General features: G+C 47.8%; 1 protein-coding gene across 23 annotated transcripts in view; it reads left to right on the forward strand.

The window, feature by feature from the left end:
- Positions 1–208: 208 nt before the first annotated feature.
- KLC1 (kinesin light chain 1) overlaps positions 209–12,215 on the forward strand; it is a 55,929-nt gene continuing 43,922 nt past the window's right edge. For 10 of the 23 annotated variants that reach the window (XR_014015249.1, XM_081226937.1, XM_081226924.1 and 7 more), the window contains exon 1: positions 7,519–7,540. The gene's annotated coding sequence lies outside the window, so the exon portion shown is untranslated. Of the gene's footprint in view, positions 481–7,460; positions 7,541–12,215 lie in introns of those variants that run through there. The other 13 variants (XM_081226935.1, XM_081226938.1, XM_081226919.1 and 10 more) reach the window with 6 other exon arrangements.

The following is a 12,215-nucleotide window of genomic DNA, read 5'->3' on the forward strand; positions in this document are numbered from 1 at the left end:
CTGGCCCTGCCCGCGCGGGGCCGCCCACGGAGGGGGGGGAGCCGCCCTTCTCCGCCCCCAGTGTGGCCCACGGCAGCCAGCCTGGGAACGCATCTGGGTCCAGGAGGCCCGCTCCGCCGGGCCCTTGGTTCCCGGGCCGCCCCGCCCACAGGCGGCGGGGCAGGGTGACGTCACGGTGGCGCGCGGCATTGTGGGGCGGGAACGCCGAGCCGGGGGAGGGACGCGGAGACGCCATTTTCGGCGGCGGGAGCAGCGGAGTCGGAGCCGGCTGGGCGGCGGCTGCGAGGAGGAGCCGCGGGGCACAGCGCGCGTGGGCGGCCGAGCATGCTGCGGGGCGGCCGCGCCGGCGCCCCTCGCTTGTGACCGCGGCGCCGCACCTGAGGCGGCCGAGGCGATAGCCCCGGCGGTCCCGCTCGGCGCACGCGCCCGCGGCCTCCCGGTGCTGACAGCGCGAGCGCGCGGCCCCGCGGGAGCAGCACGGTGAGTCGGCGGCGGGCCCGGGTCCTCCGGCCGCATCCGTGTCCCTTCCCGCCCCCGGCCCCTCCCGGCCCCTCTCCGGCCCTCGGACCTCCAGCAGGTCTGTCCCCTTTCTCCCCCGGCTCCGGCTGCCGCCCAGGACCCAGGACCCCGGCCCATCCCCGTCACGGCCCCTTCAGGTTCGGGTTCCCTCCGCGTGCCCATCTGGCTCCGGCCCCGCCCGGCCCCCCGCCCGGCCCCGCGTCGCAGGCTCGGCCCCGCTGCGGGCGGGGGCGGCCGCCCTGGGAACAGCTGTGGCCCCGGGAGCCGCGCGGCGGGGGACGGGAGGGAGGACGCGGCGCGCGGGGAGGGGGCGGCCGGCCCGGCTCGCTTTGTCCGAGTCCTTCCCTTTCCTTCCGGCCCCCGCCCTCTCCCGCGGCACCGCCCAGGGCGGGCGCGCCTGTCATGCTCGCGGGCGGTCGGCGGGTCGGAAGCGTGCGGGCTGCTTCCCGAGAGTCCGGCTGGACCCCGCCTGCCTCGCGGCCCCTTTCCTCTAACGGCCAGACCCGAAACGCCTCATCCTCAGTGTTCGCCTAGGCTGGAGTTGCTCCCACTAAACTTGTAGCATTCCGGTCCTGGAATACCTACTCGGTTGTCAAATTTGCTGCACCTCTTTCCTTAAAAATTTAAAATAAAACATTAAAAAGGTGAATGCCTGGTGAATTGGATGGTTTTATAACTTAAGGTTTGTAGATCCAGGCAATTTGGTGTTAGAGATTTTGTACTGTTGCTGCTTTTTACTGTTTTGTTAAACAGCACATTCAGAGTTTATATATTAAGCGTTTGTTAAGGAGAACTTGAAAAAATGATGTTCTTTAGAAGTGTGAGAGCAGAAAATTTGTGATACACCATTTAACCTGCTGTGTGAAGGGGCCGTTGGTTCTTTGAGCCTTTGCATTAGTTAAGTGCAAAGGCTTTTTTTGTAGAGCATGACTAAGCCACTGATCAGAATCATTATCTCAGAATACGTTGGAATAGTTCGGTGAATAGTTGCATTAGAAATTGGAACAGCCTCCTTAAATCTCATATTCTTATTTAGGATGACCCTCTTTTAGGGACTGGAAACAAGCCTTAGTTAAGGTGGGAAATTTGATTCATTGTTCTGTTTTCTAAGTACCTCTAGGAGTACAGTGATATTAAATACTAAAAGTTTCAGATTGTGTGGGATTATATGTGGCGGGGGAGGACCCTCTCTTAAGAGCCAGTTTCTCCACGTCATCTAAGAATGCAGCCTCATGTTGCAGTGGAGCCTGGCAGCCCCGTTGTCACTGAGGGGCGTGGAGGACCTAGGGTGGTAACCTCACGGCAGCCTTGCAGGTTCACCTAGCTTGGCAGTGTCTTCTAACAGTACTGTAGACAGTACATAATAAAGGAAGAAAGACATGCGTGGGAATGCAAGGAGGAGGGAGGAAATGCCACTGGGGAGAGGCACATAGTGTCCTTAATATTGCAGAGTAAGTAAAAACTCAGCTGCAGTTACTTAAATTATATATTCTTCTAAAAAATTATACCTTAAGCATGTTTCATAATGTTGAAAGATAGGTAAGTCAATGTGTAGCTTTCCATGTAGGGCTGTAAACTATTTCAAAATACAATTGTACAAAAAGGAAACTAGAAGTGGAAGAGTCAGAAGTTACATAAAATGTAGGATTCGTATAACCTGGAAACCTAAGTGACATATGATAATAAACCAGAACTTTATTGACAAAGAAGTGGTCAGTACAAAAGTACTGATCAAAGGTACAGGGACGTTTTCAGTGTCAGCCTCGTGGTATAGGATAAAACTGGTTAGCCTGTGAAGATGTGAAACCAAGGCCTTAAAACGTCTGTCGAGAACCAGCTGAATGGCAGGTGCTGTGCCATGTGCTGTGTCCTGGAGGAGCTCACAGTCTGGTACCACAGATTCGATTGAACGCTGTGCTGAGTGCTCTGACGAGGTGATTCTGGCTGGGAGACGTGAAGAAAAGTGGGGTGGGCCTGGGAGTGGCAGTGCTGCAGATTGGGACTGGGTGAGAATGAAGGATGAGATCAGGAAAGGTGTGTCTAGGGAGGGCGGAGCTTCTGAGTTGGGGCAGGGCAGTAGGCACAGAGGAACAGATGAATTAGAGAGGGATTGATGGGTTAGGGTGGTCCTGACTTGGGGCCTGAGTGGAGTGGGGGAAGGGTGGGGCTGTAGGCAGAAGGAGACTATAGGCAGTTTTCAAACCCAAGCCAGCTGCTGAAACCGAAGTGGGATCATGTCACTCCTCTGCTGGAGTTCTCACCAGTGTCCTGTAAGCACCCAGCCCGTCTTCGCCCCCTTGTCTTCCGACGCTTGCCCTCATTCAAGCACGCCCAGGCGCATTCCGAGCCTGCTCTTCGGGATATCAGTGTGTCCTCACTTCCCCACACTCCTTACCACTTCTCACTATCTGTACAATATTATATTTTCTTTTTTTTTTGGCCACATTTCGAGGATTGTGGGATTTTAGTTCCCCCACCAGGGATGGAACCCAGGCCTTCGGCAGTGAGAGCTTGGAGTCCTAACCACTGGACTGCCAGGGAATTCCCTACTTAATTATTTTCTTATATAGTTTATCTGTCTCCTCCACTTAACATTCAGTCTCCACAAGGGCAGGGTGGGGATTTTTATCTGGTGTATTCAGTGTCAGTGCTTGGCACATAATGTGAAGGAATACATCTAGAGTCACTTCCTTGTCTCTATCTTGGGTGACTCACTGGCAGGTGACACCCACCACGATGGGGAAAATGGGAGGAGGAGACGGTGAGTTTGGGTGAGTTTGGGTTTGGGGAGGTTAAATCCACGCTCGTGGGGCGGCCAAGTGGATTAGTGGTCAGTTGGAGATTCAGGTCTGGAGCTCAAGACAAGATTTAGGCTGGAGATAAAGACTTGAGAGCTTCCGACACTTGCTAGAGATTGCGGAGTGGCCCTAAGGGTAGGAAAGCCCTGGGACATAGGGAAGAGGAGGAGGGCAGTATCAAATTGGCTAAGAGGTAAGGAAAGATTTGGACAGAAAAGTCTATTGGATTTGGTTCTGGAGGGCTATTTGTGACCTTTTAAACTTTTCCTGAGAATATTGCTTTCCAAGACTGGAGGGCTAATTCAGAGATGACCTGCATTTTTTTCTCCCGAGGTACCCTTGTGTCATTCTGCCCTGTAGCCTGCTTGGTTAACATACGCTTAGATCAAAAATGAATTATGTTTTTATTTTTAACTAATTTTTGGAGGCAGATGAAAGCAATCTCAATCTATGCTTTTAAATATGCTTGGTATGTTGTTGATACTTAATAAAGCAGATATAAGTGAATATCACTAGAACAAACAATTTAAGCTAAGTGCCTGTGTAAAGTAGAAATTATTTCCTTGGTTCTAAAATATCCCAGTTACCTCAACTCTTTTTTCTTTTTTTTTTTTAAAGGTTTTTTGTTTCTTGTTTTTTTTTTTTTTTTTTTTTGCGGTACGCGGGCCTCTCACTGTCGTGGCCTCTCCCGTTGCGGAGCACAGGCTCCGGACGCAGAGGCCCGGTGGCCATGGCTCACGGGCCTAGCCGCTCTGCGGCATGTGGGATCTTCCCAGACCGGGGCACGAACCCGTGTCCCCTGCATCGGCAGGCGGACTCTCAACCACTGCGCCACCAGGGAAGCCTGTCTTTTTGTTCTTGATTGTAGGAGTTCTTTATGTATTTGGGTACATGTCTTTTGCCATATGTTGGAAATATTTTTTCCCAATCTGGGGCTTAACTTTTTTGGCTGTGCCTTTTAATAATTAGTAGTTTTAAATTTTGATGAAGTCCACTTTATCAGTATTTTTCTTTTATGGTTCCTGCTTTCTGTTGTCTTCTCTGTTTTTATTTCTATTTTTTATATTTATTTACTTATTTGGCTGTGCCGGGTCTTAGTTGCGGCATACCAGATCTTCATTGTGGTGTGAGGGATCTTTAGTTGCGGCACGTGGGATCTAGTTCCCTGACCAAGGATTGAACCCAGGCCCACTGCATTGGGAGCACAGAGTCTTAGCCACTGGACCACCAGGGAAGTCCCCCTCTCTGTTTTTAAATTATTAAAAATGTATGCTCATTAAGGAAAACTCATGATACAGAAAGATGTAAAGGTGTGAGTTGCCTCTTTCTCTTTTTCCATTTCCTTTCTCCTGAGAACTCATTTAAAAAAATTTTAATTTCCTTTCTTTAGGAAAGAAAATTATTTTATGTATGTGTTATTGATTAGCATTTAAGTACGTGAACTTAGTCTTATGGTATTATGTTAATCTGCTGACATTTTTCATTTTGAAATAAAAATGTTTTTTTTTTAAACCACATAATGAATACTTTATATTCTTTTGCCCCAGTCACCCATACCACCCTCTTATGTATTCTCTTAGTCACGTCTGATGAAGTTGTTTTTCCTTTTTGCTTGTTCAACCAAGGACTTGTAATAGAGACATCTGCATCATTTGGGCTCACTCACCCTTGTTTCAGGAAAACGCATGTTCTCCCATATTTTCATGTAGTACCCTTCCCTATAGCTTCTCATACTTAAAATTTGTATGCGGAGAGATGGACCTGTGGTCCCACAGCAGATTAAAAGACCTCAGTGCACTCCTGGCCCTGGCCTGGAGCGCTGCTCGGGGAGAGGTAGGCACTTCACCAGCTGGTGGGGGATCTGGCCTTCTTGTAAAGTTCTTTCCACAGGTGGTGTGGTTAGGTTATCATAGAGTTAGAGGATCTCTGTACGCAGAGGTGGCCCAGTGCAAAACAGAACCACACTCAGCCTCAACTTCCTGAGCAGGGCTGTGGGGAAAAGTACCCGGAGTTCTGACTGCCTTTATTTCTAATTCTGCAAGGGCATCTACAGTAGACTCACCCAAGAGGCAAATACAAGCTTTTGTTTTATCCAGTGGTTTATAGTTTTAGGATGGAAACAAATTCAGAATAGGTACTGTAATTATGGAGTCTTAAATTTTAAAACATTTCACTTTATAGATTTTTCTGATTTTTAGACCAGCAGGATTTGTTCATTCGAGTTCATTCTTGTGACCCAAGTTTAGAAGAGGAAATAAAAGGATTAGATAAAGTTAGAGTAGATCAGAGGAGATACCATGGTTCTGGCAGAAAATGATGCAGTCGGTAGTTTCCCTTGGCAGGCTCCGGAGTTGTATCTCTCGGTTGTCTCTGTCAGTTCATAGCCCAGAGATGAACTTTCTGGTCAGGAGGTACCTGATAGAGCACATCCTCCCTCGAGTAGATTATAGTGATTCTCAGTGGGTAAGGGCAGGCCATGTAGAGCTGGATAAAATATATTTATTATTATAATATGGCATTATATTTAGAAAACAAACTCACTATTGTAATACAAACCACGAAGGGGTGTGACATTTGCATTTTTATCCAAAATGTCATGGTTTGAACAAGATTGAGACCCTGCAGGAGACCTTTTTGGATTTTGCTCAAATATGAACCTTAACTTTGTTATATAAACTGGGGGAGTGACATACCTCCCTGCTTACCCTCTCCTGCCCCCACCAAAACAAAAATGAACCATCCCCTGGAAATTCTCGAATTGTATTTCCCTTTGACTCTACACTGTATAATTTTTGTTCTGAAATTTCAGAACCAAAAAGTGTATATTTTTACTTCTAATATTACCATAGATTACCTTTTTAGTTGCAATAGGTAACGTATTGTGTATTTAGACATTTTTAAATACCTTGAGAAGAGCTTGAGATTTTTGTTTATCAAAAGGGGAGCATAGGATAAAAAGATTGAGAAATGAAGCTTTCTGTGACTCCTTGATAGATTAGGTCCCAAAGTGGGGTATTGTGTTTTTCTTTGATCTGTATCATTTAATTAAAAAAAATTCTGGTTGTATTTTACTGAGATATGATTCATGTATGAAAAAATGCACAGGGTTTTGCAACCATCTGATTCCAGAACATTTTCATCACCCCAAAAAGAAATCCTGTACCCGTTAGCTGTTACTCCCCATACTCCTGTCCCTTTGGCAACTACTAATCTACTTTCCGTCTCCATGGACACTTGATATAAATGGAATTGTGCAACACGTGGCCTTCTGTGTCTGGCTTCCTTAAGTCAGCGCACGGCTAGCTACGTTGTATCAGTATCTCGTTCCTTTTTATTGCCAAATAATATTCCACTGTCTAGATATACCCCACTTTGTTTATCCATTCATTCGTTGATGGACATTTGGGTTATTCCCACATTTTTAGTATTATGATTAATGCCAAAATATTTGTGTACAAGTTTTACATTTGTCCAGCATTTTATTTTTTGGACCATTCATGTGTAAGTTTTTACATAAACATGTTTTCAATTTTCTTGGGTATATACCCAGGAGTGGGATTGATGGCTCATTCATTTAATTTTTTAAGTTTTGACACTTGTATCGTTTCACCCACAACACACTGTAATCTTGGGTTCCAGGATACTGAATGTCTTAGTCCATTCAGGCTGCTCTAACAACATACCATAAACTGGGTGGCTTATAAACAACAGGAATTTATTTCTCATAGTTCTGAAGGCTAGGAAGTCCAGGGTCATGGTGACAGGAGATTCAGTGTCTGGTGAGAGCCTGCTTTTGTTTCATAGATGGTGTCTCCTTGGGGGAAAGGGTGAGGGAGGTTTCTGGGGTCTTTTTTATAAGAGCACTAATCCCATTCATGAGGGCTCCACCCTCATGGCCTTCCCAGAAGCCCTACCTCCAGATGCCATCACATTAGGGGCTAGGTTTCAACGTATGAATTTGGGGGGATACAGACATTCAGATCATAGCACTGAATATCTCCCTGAATACAACTTGGGTTGTTTTCTACAGACTCGTTAGAGACTCTCTGCTTGCTTCTCCTCACTCCTGCCCTCTACATCAGGACCTTCCCCGTGCCTGGTGCTCATCAGGGCTTGTGTGGAGAGATGGGTCTGGCTGGCCGCCAGAGTTTCCCACTGGATCAGCTCAGATACCTCCTGGAAAAACATCTCAAATGTGATTTTCTGCTACCAATCTTTGCTAGGTAAAGACCTCCGTGTTCTTCCCTCCATCTTATTTTTCTGTGCCACTCTCTGCTGTGTTTATAGGAACTTCATTTCGCACTCAAGAACTGTCAGAATAACTCACATTTCTTTCTTGGCTGTTATTCACTCTGCATACAGATCTGCTACTTTTTTTCCCCACGTTTCTTATTATAATTTTTTTTAAAATTGTTGGCTGCGTTGGGTCTTCGTTGCTATGCACGGGCTTTCCCTAGCTGTGGCGAGCGGGGGCTACTCTTTGTTGTGGTGTGCAGGCTTCTCATTGCGGTGGCTTCTCTTGTTGCGGAGCACAGGCTCTAGGCGCGTGGGCTCAGTAGTTGGGTCACGCGGGCCCTAGAACGTGCGGGCTTCAGTAGCTGCAGTTCGTGGGCTCAGTAGTTGTGGTGTGCAAGCTTAGTAGTTGTGGTGCACGGGCTTCATTGCTCCACGGCCTGTGGGATCTTCCCGGACCAGGGCTCGAACCTGTGTCCCCTGCACTGGCAGGCAGACTCTCAACCACTGTGCCACCAGGGAAGCCCGGTTTATGGGTTTTGGGAGGGAGACCCCTGAGCCCAGTTTTGGACTAATGGCTGATTCTAGGGCTGGGCTAGGGAGAATACAAGATGGTCCTGGAATGTCCTGTAGTGCCAGAAAGTGCTCGAAAAATAAAAGGATGGGCATGTCAGTGGGGCACAAAAGAAACGGAAAGAGCTCCCGTGGCCGGAGCGGGAACAGTCGGAGCAACAGAATAACTAGCGTGTCTGTTTGTTGTGCGCCTGCCAGGGCTGTGCTGGTCAGCGGAGCCGCCTGGAGGCGCACTCAGCAGCAGGGGTGGAGGGAGGCTGAGGGCTGACAGACTGGGATGGCTGACATTAGAAATCAGCGTGACCTCTGCTATAACCCTCTCAGCTCTCTACTGTGATGGGCTGCAAAATAGTGTTTCCTCAGAAAGGTAGTTTCTAGATCAAACTTTAGTAGGAGGGTTTTTTTTGGTAGCGTCCTGGGGCTTGTGGGATCTCAGTTCCCCGACCAGGGATTGAACCCAGGCCACGAGAGTGAAAGCCTAGAATCCTAACTACTAGGTCACCAGGGAACTCCCTAGCAGTTTCTTATTTTAAACATCTTTAAAAAAAATAAATTTATTTATATTTATTAATTTATTTTTGGCTGCGTTGGGTCTTCGTTGCTGCGCGCGGGCTTTCTCTAGTTGCGGTGGCTTCTCGTTGCGGAGCACAGGCTCTGGACGCGTGGGCTTCAGTAGTTGTGGCATACAGGCTCAGTAGTTGTGGCTCGCGGGCTCTAGAGCACAGGCTCAGTAGTTGTGGCGCATGGGCTTTGTTGCTCCACAGCATATGGGATCTTCCTGGACCAGGGCTTGAACCCGTGTCCCCTGCACTGGCAGGCGGATTCCCAACCACTGTGCCACCAGGGAAGGCCTCTTGTTTTACATAAACTCTTACTAGTCCTTTCTTTCAGTTCTCTGCCAGTTCATTCATGGAATGCTCTGTACCTTCACCTGTATGCCTAAATTCTATTCTAGTTTCTCGTGGGTCTTTTAACCTTTAATTCTTTATGCAATACGGACTTTATTTTAGTGTATAGTGAGGGTAGGAATGCATCTCCCCCCCGCCCCCCAAATAGCCAGTTGTCTTAGTGCTGTGTTTTATATAACCCACCTTTGGTTATAATGGCTTAGCTTAGAAATAAGAGAGCTATGGAGCAGTATAAATATATGTGCCATTGTGTGCTTCCCTCTGAAGAAGCAGCGTGCACAGTTGAATCCATGTGATGGTGACTTGGATGGGAGATGAAGAAACTGTCACGATTGAGGCGTGCCAGAGGAGTATGTGAGGTGTGAGCCGGGGAGATGGAAGATTTGGAGAGTCCTATGCCTGTTACACAATATTTGAAACGTTATCTTGTGGGTGTGATAGTAAATGTATTTTGTGTTTATTTTAGAGGGAAGAAGTTGGCTCAGTGGGTAGAAGTTACAAGGAGGGAGATATCAACTCAGCAAAAGGAATAACTTTCTAACTAAATACTGGAACAATCTAACAAGGAACTGACTATCTTACAGAGTAGTGAGTTATAGGAAGTGTGTCTGCAGACCTCGAGCAGTCATTTATTAAGGAAGTTCCTGATTCCTTGTCTCCCGGGTGGGAGATTGCATTGATCACTGAGTGGTTCCTGTGTGTCTGTCAGCCGCTGTGCTTAGTGCCCCATCTACACTCGCCCATGTTCATAAAAGCCTGGTGAGGGAGGTCTGCTAACCACTGAGACCCCAGGAGGTTTGGGGACTTCGCCCGTGCTGCGGTGATGGCTGGTGGCAGAGCCAGGCTCCGCCCTGTCCACAGCACCTGTCATCTCATTTCTCAGGAGAGCTGAGTGCCCCCCAAAAGCATTTGGATTCTCATTTTCTTTTAAGAGTAAGTTTAAAAGAAAACTGCCTTAGGCGACTCTTTTTTTGGTGTGTGTGTGTGTGTGTGTGTGTACACGCATGCATCCAGATAACATTTGTATTCATCACTCTTGTGTATGGTTAAAGCCATTACAAGAGTCTGTGAGCACACAGTGCCCTGGGGCCAGTTTTGTTACATATTCCTTAAGGAATTAAAATTGGGTTTCTCTAAATGTATTTACTTAATTGAGGCATTCCCTCAATTAAAGTGGTAAGTCTGTCTCATTTTGTTTTCTTTTTTACCTACCTAAGTCCTGCCTTTTGTGGTTTTCATACTTTTGTATAAACACCGTCCCCCTTTCTCTTTTATGCCAACAAAAGTGCCCTCTCTTCCCTTTTCAGCCACTGCTGTAACCTGTAGAGGCGTGACACTGACCATCTTATAGCTGCACAGAATTTAACCTGCAGAGCTATGACTTACTGCCCATTCATGCCCCAAGAGCCTTGGTTTTCCGGAGGTGATTTGAGCAGTGAAGTCGTTGCCATTTATTACTAGGTCTACAGACTCTCCTCTGCGTCCCTTTGGGTTTAACACTGCTGGGAAAGACTGAGAAGTTGCTGGCGAGGTGTTTGGCTTTCTGAGCAGAGGCGTCGAACCTTGGGCCAGCAGAGGGCTGGGAAGTAAGTGCCGTGGGTCTTGATGGATGGCTCCGTGGCGCGGTCACTGATGCCCTCCTCCCTCTCCTGACTGCTGCCGTGGCTGCCTCACCCCGGCTCTTGCCTTCAGAACGCAGGTGTGCTGTGGCCTCACTCCTGTGCGTCTCTCGTCTTATCACGGTGAGCGTGCCTGGCTCACAGCGACCTGCAGCCCCGTGCAGCTGCTCACAGGCAGCAGGAGCGTGCACATCCCTGCCTTGCCCGTTGCCGGCAGTGCCCCGTGCTTCGTCTAGAGAAGATGTGCCATTTGCTAAGAACAGCTCTCCTGGGGGTGGCGGTCGCGGGTCGTTTCTTTCGAGTAGCTGGCCTCCCCTCTCCAGTGGGAGTGCCGCTGCCCCCTCACCCCCCATGCTCCCACCGTGAGTCCTGTCACCTGTAAAGCGTCTTTAGCTCTGGGTGGATGTGTTCATTTACTTGTCTTCTTACCTGCATGTCCCTGAGGGTGAGGCCCTTGTCACCCTGTGTAAGCCAGGGCCTCGCTCAGAGTATGTTGTAGTGAAACACTTTTATGGTCTAGGTTGGGGAAGAAGAGAATAAACGTTGCATCGATAGGAAATAATACATAAATGTGTTGCTGCCAAAAGTGGAGAAGGAGTTCTTCATATTGGGTTTTTTTTCTTTCTCTAGGGACACCAGTTCTGGGAAGTGAAGCGTAGGCAGTGCTCAGATCCACACCTTAACCTAGTGGTATTGAGTCCTGTTCATTGGAAGCTGGTTCTAAAATGTTTCCTTCATTCATTCAGCAAACATATATTTAGTGTTTACTGTGTGACAGGCTGGGAATATAGTGCTGAGCAAGACAAATGAGGTCCCTGCTCTCCTGGAGTTTGCAGCGCAGTCGGAGAGCTATGAGATAAATAAGTATGTAACAAATCTAATAATACTGCACGGTCAGGTAGAGGAGTCGCCTCTGTTCTTTTGTTGTTTTCTGGGCTCTTTGTGTTACGGAGGTGGATTTCTGAATAGTCCTACAGACAGCTTCTAAATTTCCAAAGTTTAGTCTTTGTGTTATGCAAAAAAATCAGTTTTCCAGTATGAAACTGGGGGTACAAGGACAGATGTGACCCTGTTATCAGCTGCTTGCAGCCTTCACTCCAAATCCTGGTGCTACTTCCCCAGAGTTCCCTGGTGGTCTAGTGGTTAGGATTCGGCGCTTTCACTGCCGTGGCCCAGGTTCAACCACTGGTCGGGGAACTAAGATCCCACAAGCCACGCAGCATGGCCCCCACCCCCAAAAAAACAAACCAACCACTGCTTTCCTTCCCCCAGCATCTATCAGTCCATCCATTCACCAGATGGTCTGTGAGGGCCAGGAACTGTCCTACATAGTGTGCATTCACTGTGGGTATAAGGTAAAGTCTTGCCTTTTAAATAGAACTGATATTTAAGGGAATATAAGATAATATGTGAAAACAAAGATTTTGGGTGGTCGTAAGTGCTCTGAAGGAAATCACTCTCAGGTGATTTAATATGATTTCCGTCCCTATCACTCTCCTGAACAGGCTTTCCTAATGATCACTGTTTGTGGCCTTAAAAAAAAAAAATTATGGGATTTAAAAACA

The sequence above is a fragment of the Mesoplodon bidens genome (genome assembly GCF_964165515.1).
Source record: "Mesoplodon bidens genome assembly, chromosome: 3".
Classification (NCBI taxonomy): domain Eukaryota; kingdom Metazoa; phylum Chordata; class Mammalia; order Artiodactyla; family Ziphiidae; genus Mesoplodon; species Mesoplodon bidens.